Source organism: Eptatretus burgeri, chromosome 14 (assembly GCF_056783735.1).
Source record: "Eptatretus burgeri isolate ZD-2024b chromosome 14, Ebu_testis_v1, whole genome shotgun sequence".
Lineage (NCBI taxonomy): Eukaryota > Metazoa > Chordata > Myxini > Myxiniformes > Myxinidae > Eptatretus > Eptatretus burgeri.
Window position 1 is genome coordinate 66,209,305 of NC_140974.1, and position 12,337 is coordinate 66,221,641.

At 40.2% G+C, this 12,337-nt stretch overlaps 1 protein-coding gene across 1 annotated transcript in view; it reads right to left on the reverse strand.

Moving 5' to 3' along the window:
* Positions 1–12,337, reverse strand: part of EIF4G2 (eukaryotic translation initiation factor 4 gamma 2) — a 96,074-nt gene that overhangs the window by 12,000 nt on the left and 71,737 nt on the right. The gene's annotated exons all lie outside the window — the stretch shown is intronic.

Consider the following 12,337-nt stretch of genomic DNA (forward strand, 5'->3'; position numbering starts at 1 on the left):
TGAAAACTTGCTGAAATCAGCCTCCTGCATGCAGTGCTGGAGAAGATGTTAATGTTCAGGATATTACAATATTTAATTCTCTCATTTAATGTCAGCAGCTGCCTTGATTTTATTGTCGCATAAGCTGAGCAACTTAAAATGCTTATCTTGTCTTAAGGATGTTATTTATGGGTCTTGACGATTTATTGTCTTGTACCAAGCCAGTTTATTTTAGGTGTTGCAAAGTGTGCCTCACACCATTGTAAGAGATCTTCAGCATTTCTGCAATATTCTTCGTTGTGTGCCCTTCTCGTAGAGTTTGGATCTTCAGATGCTGTTGTTGAAAGTTGTTTATTTGGTGCCATTCTGAACCCACTCAGACTTTTGAGCAAGGGAACAAGCTGATGAAAACAAATTTCACACATTCACATACCAATTTGCCAATTTTATTGGTTTCGTGCAATTCGCATCAATAAAACCTTTATCAAATAGACTTTCACAGAAATTTGAATTATTATCGATCTATAGGGCACCCTTATATTTTACCACTGGGTTAGTTTCACTTTTGTGGTGCATTTCCCCATTAAACAAGCATTTGTACAGTAATATATATATATATATATATATATATATATATATATATATATATATATATATATATATATATATATATACATATACATAGATATATAATTTATGGCATGCACGCGCGCACGTGCACACACACCTGAATTCCAACCTTATCATTATCCCAAATCAGATTGTGGCATTTACACTTAACCTAAGCTGAATACAGCAGACTTTACTAAACAAATCCAACACTTGAGAGCAATTTTCAAGGCCAGAGGGGTACATGAATACTGGCAAGACTGGTACGTAGCTTTGGTATGGATTGGTGATAGTGATGTATGAGGGTCTCATCAAAAGGTGAAAGCGCTGTCAGTGTTTGGTCATTACTCAGACAACTGTCTTCATCTTCCCCACCCCTAAAATTTCATTAAAAAAAAAGTGTTCAATAAAGTGTTTGTGGGCAATTATATTGTAACTTACTTGGTCTCCCCAATGGGCAACATGAGCCTGCTGAAGACGAATCCCCAAGATGCTGAGCGGAGGCGTAACTAAATAAGAGACGAATTCATTGTGTGCAGTGGCAGTATTAATTTAGTTGTGTGGCAGTTTTAGCATGCATGTACAATTCTACTGGGAATTTGATTACACTGAAAGATGATCCCTTGGCTCAACATACACAGAAATACACAAGCACCAGGTTTAATAAATAATTGGGATGGGGCAAAGTAATAGAACGTGAATAAAAATGTAACATGGTGTTGTGGGAATATGATGGGGTTAAAAGTAACATAGCATATTAATATCATTATTAAATGTTCAGGATAAAGTGAACGATATTCGCTTTGTTTATAAGATTCACAACACATGGGGATATGTCCAAACAGAGTTCAGCATCACTCTTCCATTCTGTAATCTTCCACACTAATCCTTTCAATCAACCCCTTCGTAATCTGTCGAAATGTGCTATAATCTCTTCAGCGGTACGTGATTCCCAGCTGCAGGAAACCAGAAGCTACGAGCCGAAACCAAAAGCTGCTAGCCGAACGGTGAAAAGGCTGCACAACAAACTAGAGCTCCATGGCGGGAGGGGGTGGGTAGAAGCAGACAATGCCCAATTGAAGCATATATATATATATATATATATATATATATATATATATATATATATATATATATATATATATATATATATATATATATATATATATATATATATATATATATATATATATATATATACAGTGGACTAGGCGTAAGTCGGCAGCATGTAACTCGTCACTTCGCCTAAGTTGGCAGCATCAAAAAGTCCCGAATTTATCTCATGTTAAATCCCTTTGAATAAAGGGTCATCCCTCTGTAAGTAGTCATCTCTAAGTCGTCACTTCGTCTAAGTCGTCAGATGTTGTCCGTTCCCGCGTAATGGAAACTCAAGTAAATTACCACTCCTAACTCGTCACACGGAACTGCTGCCTCGTGAGAAGCCCGATTTCATGGAATCGTGATGCTCGCTCATTGGTTTACACCGCCAGTGATAGGCTATTTATAACTGCGTACACACGTTGATCGCACTGCAGGCAGGACAATGGCGACTAAGCGTAAGCTTACAACTAAAACCAACCAAGAAAAATACGACATTATCCAGTTTTGCGAGGCAAACCCACTGATGAAGAAAACAGCCATAGCCGAGAAGTTGGACATCAAACGGCAGACATTGAACGATATCTTGAAGAATAAGGGCAAGATATTTGGACAAGTGGAGAAGATCGCGAGGCCGGTGGCAAGTGTGAAACGCATGAAATGTGTGTCCTTTGAAGATGTCGATGACGCGCTCATCATCTGGTTTCGGAAAATGTCGGCTCAGCCAAATATTCGGCCGATACTGTCTTTCGGTGGAGGATTGCCCAGACAACATCATGGAATACAATGACTGGTTTAAGTCCTTTCTCATGCACAAGATGCCCAAGAGTTTGAGAGTCAAACATAACAGATTACTTCGCGAAGGAGTAAAGGATCGATCGAGCTTAGTGTTGAAGTCCGATCATGGTTTTATATTGGCTTGTTTTGTACATTACCGCACTCACTTACACATAGGCATCGAGTGGTAATCATCACCACGATGACTGTCATACAATTTGTCACCATACCATCACCAATGGTATACGAGGTGTTCATTATCTTAACTTTTGATAAACTGATTCATGAATTCCATCTTGCTTGATCACTTTCCAACTCACCAATGAACCCCCACCTATGCCCCGAGGATTGCGTTTTCCTTTTGGTACAATAGCCGGCTCTCACACATACGTGTCCAGGCCACGCGCAACTTCATCCTTCACCCCAGTCATCATGAATGTTCGCATACGCGCAAGTCATCACATTTCTAAGTAGTCACTTTTTTCGCGGTCCCGATGGTGACGACTTACGCCTAGTCTACTGTATGTGCATATACAGTGGGGAGAACAAGTATTTGATACACTGCCGATTTTGCAGGTTTTCCCACTTAAAAAGCACGTAGAGGTCTGTAATTTTTATCATAGGTACACTTCAACTGTGAAAGACGGAATCTTAAACAAAAATCCTGAAAATCACATTGTATGATTTTTAAATAATTAATTTGCATTTTATTGCATGAAATAAGTATTTGATCACCGACCAACCAGTAAGAATTCCGGCTCTCACAGACCTGTTGGTTTTGTCTTGAAGCCCTCCCATTCTCCACTCATTACCTATATTAACTGCACCAGTTTGAACTCATTATCTGCATAAAAGACAGCTGTCCACACTCAATCAGACTCCAACCTCTCCACAATGGGCAAGACCAGAGAGCTGTCTAAGGACATCAGGGACAAAATTGTAGGCTTGAAACAAAGCTGGGATGGGCTACAGGACAATAGGCAAGCAGCTTCGTGAGAAGGCAACAACTGTTGACGCAATTAGAAAATGGAAGAAGTTCAAGATAAGTCATTCTCCCTCAGTCTGGGGCTCTATGCAAGATCTCACCTCGTGGAGCCTCAATGATCATGAGAGGTGAGGGTTCAGCCCAGAACTACACAGCAGGACCTGGTCAATGACCTGAAGAGAGCTGGGACCACAGCATCAAAGATAACCATAATTAATACACTACGCCGTCATGGATTAAAATCCTGCAGCACACGCAAGGTCCCTCTGCTCAAGCCAGCGCATGTCCAGGCCTGTCTGAAGTTTGCCAATGACCATCTGGATGATCCAGAGGAGGAATGGGAGAAGGTCATGTGGTCTGATGAGACCAAAATAGAGCTTTTTGGTTGAAACTCCACTCGCCGTGTTTGGAGGAAGAAGAAGGATGAGTACAACCCCAAGAACACCATCCCAACCGTGAAGCATGGTGGTGGAAACATCATTCTTTGGGGATGCTTTTCTGCAAAGGGGACAGGACAACTGCACCGTTTTGAGGGAAGGATAGATGGCGCCATGTATCGCGAGATCTTGGCCAACAACCTCCTTCCCTCAACAAGAGCATTGAAGATGGGGCGTGGCTGGGTCTTCCAGCATGACAACGACCCGAAAGACACAGCCAGGGCATCTAAGGAGTGGCTCCGTAAGAAGCATCTCAAGGTCCTGGAGTGGCCGAGCCAGTCTCCAGACCTGAACCCAATAGAAAATCTGTGGAGGGAGCTGAAAGTCTGTTGCCCAACGACAGCCCCAAAACCTGAAGGATCTGGAGAAGATCTGTATGGAGGAGTGGGCCAAAATCCCTGCTGCAGTCTGTGCAAACCTGGTTAAGAACTACAGGAAACATCTGATCTCTAATTGCAAACAAAGGTTTCTGTACCAAATATTAAGTTATGTTTTTCTGATGCATCAAATACTTATTTCATGCAATAAAATGCAAATAAATTATTTTAAAAAATCATACAATGTGATTTTCAGGATTTTTGTTTTGGATTCCGTCTTTCATAGTTGAAGTGTACCTACGATAAAAACTACAGACCTCTACGTGCTTTGAAGTGGGAAAACCTGCAAAATCGGCAGTGTATCAAATACTTGTTCTCCCCACTGTATATCACTGTTTATTATGCAGGGCCACATCTTTTAAGGTATAAACTCCAAACTGGGGGTGCAAATACAACTTTGTGTGGGGGTTAACATAGACTATGTCGCTGCGGCCTCATGTGGGAGAGTTGGGGGGGGGGACGTAAATTCTGCATGTAAATGCCTTCCGTGTAGTGCCACCTGGTGGTGTTGGCAGAAGGTATTAGAATTTCCAAATTTTCTTTAGCTACAAAGTGTTACTTATTCACATTTCTCTTCCCATACAATTACAAATAAATTCATATATATATATATATATATATATATATATATATATATATATATATATATATATATATATATATATATATATATATATATATATATATATATATATATATATATATATATATATATATATATATATATATATATATATATATATATATATATATATATATATATATATATATATATATATATATATATATATATATATATATATATATATATATATATATATATATATATATATATATATATATATATGGATTTCAGAATCCGATCCGACGAATGCATACAAACATCCAGGTCCTCAGATAGTTATTTCCCTCAATGCATGTCCAGTATAGACCTATCCCCACATCTGGTGGGATTCTAAATGTGATGCGTTGAGAAGGGTAAAGAATAGATTCCCTCTCTAATGGAAAGCTCCTTTTTCTCTTTACGACAGTCACATTCATGCACGTGGGATAGCCATAAGCCTAACGGAGGCTCAACACCAGCTTTTCACCGTCACCAGTCTTTCCATAGACGTTGACACCAGCTTTTCATCGATGCCGACACCCACCTTTTTCCATCGACGTTGACACCTGCTTTTCAGCGACACCCACCTTTTTCCAGACATTTGACACCCCGTTCAGCAGCTCTATGGACGCTAAATGGCTCTTTTCCATATCGGGCTGAACATTGAGGTGATAATTGTTGTTGACATGACTTCACATTTTCACTCGGTAATTCTGACAAATGGCTTCTTTCTGCTGTTCGTCCCGCACCACAGGCATGGTGTCGTAAGCCAGGAATGGTCAGTCTCTCTCTTTCGAATGCAGCCTGTGGCTGCTGGTTGCATCATTGGTTGGGACGCGGCTATGCTGCTGATGCAGTGTCCCCCTTACCAGTACACTGGTGCTCATTTTGCCGACCTAAGAAGGATGACATGCTGAGTCAACTTCCTGGTGTATTTCATTCAGCGGCCAAACGGGGCTTGAACTCAGGACCCGAAGCCGCCACCGTAACCAGGAAAGCCAACACCAGGCTATGGTGACAGTAGTCCAAGTGTTGGCTAGAAAAGCGTGCATTAGGGTCCGCACAATGTTTTTCTGCATTTTTGTGATCACCAGACCATCTGAATGAATATTCCAATTGATGCCACTCTGGCACCCTTGTGCATTTTCGTAGAAATCCATGAATATGCAAATTAGCGGTGGTCATTGTCAAAATTACTATTTTTCTTAATACAGTCATGCGCCACTTAACGACAGGGTTACGTTCTGAGAAATGAGTCATTAAGCGACGTCGTCGTTGTGCGATCATCATTTTATTTTTTCGTTTTCGAACATCGTACTTACACAAACCAAGACACCTAGGCTTTATGGTGTAGCCTATTGCTCCTCAGATACAAACCTGTACAGAATGTTACTGTACTGAATACTGTCGGCAATTGTAACACACATCCAAGAGAGACGGAAGACACGTTAGATTTACCTTCGTGCTGTTCATGACGGCCATCAGTGTTGTTAGCAGCAGCATACAATCTCCTCTCGCATCGATTATAGAAAGGTGAATAATTAGCGTTTGGATTTTATAAATACGTAATCATTGCATCGATGTTATAATTTATATATGAAGAAATGAGCACCTGTCAATTGTGCGATTTATTTTCAGAACAGTGCGATTGTTTTGACAACATAAAAAGCTTCACAAAAATAAATTTGTGCTTTAATGTCGACTGTAACAACAACGATTTATTCACGGAATTCTTCAATTCAAAGGTAATTTACTTGCGAGAAGGTTAACGTGGAAACATTGGTTCAGTTTGAAAGCCGATTTCCTTGAATCCCGATTTAGCACGACCCTGATTTTTTCGTGATGACATTTTATGGACCTCAACGATCGCATTATAACAGGGCCACACTGTCGTTTATTATGAGGTATTATGTACTGTACAGTGTACATAATTGTACGTGCTATTTTTATACGACTAGCAGCGCTACGTCGGCTACATCACTCGGCGATAGGAATTTCACAGTTACATTTTTTTTTCAGAGCTGGCAGATCGGTCATATATGCAATCCATCGTTGCCTGGAACGTCGTTAAGCGGCGCATAACTGTATATCCAGAAATAAGCATCCAAACAGCCTGATTGAGGTGTCCAAATCCATGTTTTTAGGGTCACTAGTCATGATAAACCCACTTACAATTTGATAACATTGAAATTTAGCTCATTAATATGCAAATTAGCATAACCCTACCCCCTGAATTTGTCCACGATTGGCGTTTTTGCAGTACAGTTATACAACAAAACTGTTTGAAAATAACTTGCGCAGAGCTGTTTATCTCCAGTACAGTTGTGAAGAAATGGCTGACCTCAGAAGATCAACAGCATGAACTGTTTCTTATCAAGTAAGTTGAGGCTTGTAATGTAATGAAAGAAACATGGAGAACTGAGTTTTAAGTAAGAGTAATGTCTTCTGATACAGTAGAATGATCAATATTATTTGCAAGCAAGTTTTTTATATTATTATTTAACATTATCTGTCTGAAAGCAACTGTGTATTCCATTGATTTTTAAAAGTACACAGGGTGGAACCAGTTTCCTGAGAATTTTTAAAAATATGAACAAAGAAATTAAATGTTTACTGATGTTTATAATTACCTCTATTGTTACAGGTTGAGGGCTCCATCACCATGGGAGACTGTTTCTTCAGTCCCTGCGATGCAACTAAAGCTGGAAAACCTCTGGTAACAGTCGGTCCAGACAGAGTGCGACGTATCATCCGATCAAGCAAAGCAAGACAAGATGGTATACATGAAGAGCTTGAACAGAGATTACAGGCAGACAAATCTATCGAGCTCAAATGCCATAGAGACTGTCAACGTACACATCACGCTCACACATAGAAAGACACTTTAAACGAATGAGTAATGTCCGTTTGGAAGAGGCTTCAACAAGCAAAAGAAGCCGCCATTCAAAGACGACAGTATTTGACTTGAAAGAACATTGCATTTTTTGCGGAGAAAAGTGAATCATGGACTTTGAGAAGAAGAATCCTAATCGTTGGCGGAGAGTTCTCCTTTGGAGGACTGCAGATAGTGTTGATCGGACAACTTTCATGTTATCTATTCTATTCTGTGATCTAAACTATTCTAGATGTTATCGATTCCCACCAGGATGAAGGACGCCAAGTCAAGATACGATTAATGGGCGCAATCAGCTATCTTCATGCTGCTGATGCGAGATATCACGATGACTGCAGAAAGTTCTTCATGGCACCCCGTTCTGTTGCAGCAGCAGCACACAGTGGCAGAGAAACTCAGGACATTGAGCCAGCTGTCAGTTCTACCATCCTATCGATGAAAAACGACATGTTGCGCATCTGGAATTCAGTAGACGTCTACAATATGTACAAGGATCATGGAGGAAAGCTATACTCTCAACAAACCCTGTTATCCAAATTGTTGGATACACTTGGCTCTGAGCTTCTGGTTCTGTCTGGTGAAGGTGTCGCTGGTTTAATCTTGTTTCGCAGCAGAGTGTCGACTGTGATCAACTTCGTCGCATCAGATGAAGATGACGCCATTGATGTTTCCATAGAACGAATTGCCAAGAAGGTTGCACAGGAATCTAAGCAGTTGTCGTCTGACCCCAGTTCCGAGCAGACGAGAATTAATATAGATATTGCTAATGAAGCAGTGAGTTCAACCCTTCAATTGCTACTCTCCAAAATATCAGCAAAACTGGACTGCACACTTCCAGGAGCTCTGATAGGAAACAACGAATATGATCACCAATCGACCAACTACATTCCAAATAGCACTGGGAGTTCCAGTCAGTCGTAAAAGCCTCATTGAGCAGTTGTACAACTATCGTGTGACCTGTTCCTCGGATGAGTTTCAGCGTTTCAAGGGATCAGCAGCAAAGGCTGCAACTGCTCACTCCAGCATAAGGGGAACAGCCATTGCTGAATGTGGCCTCGTTCAGGTTGTTGCTGAAAACTTCAACACAAATATCTCATCCCAGAATGGACTTGTTTCAACACATTCTCTTGCAGTACTACTACCATAAAATATCAGGAGATATCTTCCACATCTGAAGATGAAGCAATCAGACGATTGACCCGTGATGAAATGAAGACACCTGTGACAGAAGACATTTCGGTTCAAAGGTACAAGAGACCCGAGAAATCAGCGATGCCAGTTGAAGAAGCCACACATGTGGTGTTACCTCTCCACGTATTGGCTCATCAAGCGATACAACTTAGGAGAGTTCAAGATATGGATTTCTCTTTTCTGAAGCAAATCACTTCTGATCAGAACACAGAGTTTGTTGGCTTTAATACGAAGCTCTGCAGAGAGCAAAGACGATCCATCCAACCTGCAACGAGGGTCATTGATACACCACTCATAGGTATGGATCCAGCTGATCCGGGCACGATGTTTACAGCAATGGAGGGAAAACGCTTGATCGCAGAGTGTGGACAAACCGTAACCATCTTCACAAACGACCAACAGCTGTATTGAGTGGCCGTTAATGTTAAATGGGTTTATCCTGAGCGATTTACCCAGTACAGTTTTCTGTACGTGCCATGGAGATACTGGCTGCAGGAATGAGCGCACCAAGACAGCTGATGCATTTGCCCTTGATGATGATGACTGAATGAGACACCAAGCACTGAAGTCGCCTTCACAAGGTTTACAAAACTGTTATATATATATATATATATATATATATATATATATATATATATATATATATATATATATATATATATATATATATATATATATATATATATATATATATATATATATATATATATATATATATATATATATATATATATATATATATATATATATATATGTATATATATATAAATAAATATAAACATTTGATTTACACAGGAATGTCTTCTTTTGTTCATGTTGTTAGCTGCTTTCATTGCATACTGTCGAATTGTTGAATCTGTATGAATAATAAAGTGATCTATGTTCACAAAGACTGAAGTGTTTTTTTATCTTGCCAAAACGAAGTTTTTGCAAGATATGTTAGTCAGCTTGTATGTTTTTTTTTTTTGTCTGTAATCACATATAAAAAATTCTGCAGAGCACAGTTATCATTGGAAATTTTGGTAACTTCGCATATCAGAGGCCTATAGAGGTCCCTTTCAGCGCATAAAATTTTGAAGGTCAAGGTCAAAGGTCAAGGTCACAAATCAGGGGAGTCGACGAAACCCTTATTTTTTTGAGTAATTTTGATCGGATCGCCTTCAAACTTCATGGGAATATAGTTCATGGTCTGGCGCTCAGCTGATTAATTTTTGGTGGCGATTGGCCTTGACCTTCATGGTTAGCACCTTAGGTCAAACATATTTGACCCCAAGGTCAAATTTTCAAGTTTTAGGAACCATATCGTGTAGTACCTCAAATTGAACACCTCTGAGTGCTTTCTCGATATGTCAAGCTTGAGACATTATGACGTCATTTGGTGACGTTATGAGGCAAACGCATATTTTTCATGGTTACTCTGTAGAACGATTCTCAGAGGCAGATATTATGGCAGATATTCTCTCGTAGGCAGATATTCCTCAAGGAGTCGCTCCTGGTGGATAGCAGCTCCGTTCACCTCAGTGTGACCTTAAAGAAGTCACACGTGGTCACCTTTTGGCAAGATACGGGTCACCCTGCGGTGACATTGGTTTATTTTTCTATCGACATGTCTATTTATCCACATTTTCAATAATGGCGACTGCTAATTTGCATATTAATGAGCTAAATTTCAATGTTATTACATTTTAAGTGGGTTTATCATGACCAGTGCCCCTAAAAACATGGGTGCAGACACCTCAACCAGGCTATTTGGATGCTTACTTTTGGAGATATTAAGAAAAATTGTAATTTTGACAATGGCCACCGCTAATTTGCATATTAATGAGTTTCTACAAAAATGCTCAAGGGTGCCAGAGTGGCATCAATCAGAATATTCATTCAGATGGTCTGGTGATCACAAAAATGCAGAAAAACATTGTGAGGACCCAAATGCAAGGTCATCTTGAAAAATGGTGTTTGACATCCAGACGAATGCGTCTTTACCCACTTCCTGGTACTTTTAATTGATCCATCAGTTTCACTCTGCGTTTACCGTTCCAAATTCACCATACACCTATGGTGAATTTCACCATATACCATATACAATTTACTTCAACCTTCTTTTTCTGATTCTTATGCATTCCTGATTTAAAAAAAAAAAAAAAAAAAAAAAAAATTTCACCTTTAACTATACACCTCCCGTAACCACACGATCTGTTTCCACCCTCTGTGTTTACCGATCCAAATTCACCATTCACCTCACGATCTTTTCTTCAACTTTTCCTTTACCTAATCTTATGCAATCTCTATCAAAAATAATAACAAAAAAACGATCTCTTATAATCCTTCATCTTCCTCGTTCACACGTGTGGTTCTCATTACTGTCTCATAATTCACCACTCTTCTTCCATTTCAACAGACTGCTCTCAATTCGACCTTTCATTCATACCTTGTTTAAAAACAAATAAATAAATATAAAAATACAACTGTTAGTTTCTTCTCTCCATTTTCTCAATTCACCTTCATTGCATCCCTCAAGAAATGTCTTTAATCATATTTCTGAACTAAATATATATTTTTTAAAAACCAAGTTTGCTATGAATGTTCACTTTCTTTCATTCATCATTTTTTTTCCAACTTCAGTGCCAATTCACCCATCTCACCCCTACCTCTCAAAGCAACCGTCACACTCTTTCCCCCTCACACCATTCACCCCCCCCCCCTCACTCACCATTCTCAAAGTTGCCCCCCCTCTCATTCACAAAGCTGCCTCCTTCCCCTGCCCTCTCTCCTCCATCTCATCACTCTCACTCTTCAAATCGTCAACTGCCTTCTGCCCCCTCTCTTATGACTCCCCACTGTACCTCAACCCAGCACCACGGAGCCTTTTCTCCTCCTCATGCTCTTCTGCAATCCCCCACACTCTTTCAACAACTCTCCTGACCTCCACCCATCCTCCCTTGTCCTGTCCTACCCTCCCCTCCCCCCTCTCTTCATCAACAGTATGGACCTCAAATATATGGGACCTTCGCACAAACTTGACTGGTTTGTCAGTGGCAACCTGTATGGAAAAATCTGACATAATCTGCCTCACAGAAACTTTCCTCCCTCATGATGTCTCTGACTCCCGAGTATCTCTCCCTGGTTACTCCAGCACCACAGACCTGAGCCTCGTCCTGGTGGAGGAGTTGCTCTCTTCATCAAAGACTCAATTCCTCACTTGCCATGCACTGCCCTCACTCCCCCACACCCACAGGAATACCTCTGGCTATGGCTTCCCCTCCACTCCCACCTCATGCTTATAGGTGTTTTACCGTCCAGCAAACAGTGATGACTCCATTTAAACCTCACTATCCGAATACATGGACAAACTTCTATCCTCTCATCCGAACTCTCTTCCTCATATGT